Genomic DNA, 1,111 nt, shown 5'->3' with positions numbered 1-1,111 from the left:
TTATATAACCAAGGGTGACCTTGAACTTTTGATCCTCCTGTTTTCACCTCCAAAGCGATGGGATTACAGGTGTGTGCCAGCATAGACAGTTGTGAGCTGCCATGCGGGTGCTGGGAATTGAACCTAGGGCCATGTACAAGAGCAGCCAGTGCTCTTAACTGTTGAGCCATCTCTCCAGCCCCTCACTTTATTTCTTTTTTTTTTTTTTCTCACTTTATTTCTTAAGACATTATTTTGGCTGGGACGTTGTGGCTCACACCTTTAATCCCAGCACTTGGGAGGCAGAGGCAGGTGGATCTTTGTGAGTTCAAGAGCTAGTTCCAGGATAGCCAGGGCTATTACTCAGAGAAACACTATCTTGAAAAAAAAATTATTTATTTTATGTTTATTGGTGCTATTGTCTGCTTGTATGTCTGTGTACCATGTGAGTGCCAGTGCCCATGGAGGCCAGAAGAGGGCATCCTTCTTCCTGGAAGTGGAGTTACAGTTATGAACTACCATGTTGATGCTGGGAACTGAATCTCGGTCCTCTGATAGAACAGTCAGTGCTCTTAAACAGGAGCCATCTCCAGACTTCTTAAACATTATTTTAGATGACTTTTTAGCCCTATGAGACAGGGTCTTGTAGTCAAGGTTGGCCCCCAACTCACAATCCTCCAGCCTCAGCCTCTGCAGTGCTAAGACCATAGGTATATGCTACCATACCCAACTGTACAATAATTTTGAAAATTATAGGCAAAAATCTGGGTGTGGGTGCACAGACCTGTAATGCTAGCCTGTAGGGGTGGAAGCAGGGGGAGGTCAAGGTCACCTTTATCTCTCCAGTGAGCCCGGACTACCTGAGACCCTGTCCAAAAAGGAAGGGCTGGATAGCAGCTCAGTAGCTCAGTGGGTAGGGTGCTTGCCTTGCAAGGCTGAGGTCTTGAGTTTGAGCCTCAGAACCCATTTATAAACACAGTGGGGTGGGGAGGGGAGGAGTGGGGGAGGGGGAGACTGAGTGCAATCTTAGGGACGGGAGGCAGGGACCAGCCTAGGGCTTGCTGTCTGGCTAGCCGAGGCCACTCTGTTCTAGGACAGTGAGAGATCCTGTCTTAAAAAAAAAAAAAAAAAA

The sequence above is a fragment of the Microtus ochrogaster genome, chromosome 7 (assembly GCF_000317375.1).
Source record: "Microtus ochrogaster isolate Prairie Vole_2 chromosome 7, MicOch1.0, whole genome shotgun sequence".
NCBI lineage: Eukaryota > Metazoa > Chordata > Mammalia > Rodentia > Cricetidae > Microtus > Microtus ochrogaster.
Note: the sequence above shows the minus strand (reverse complement) of the source record.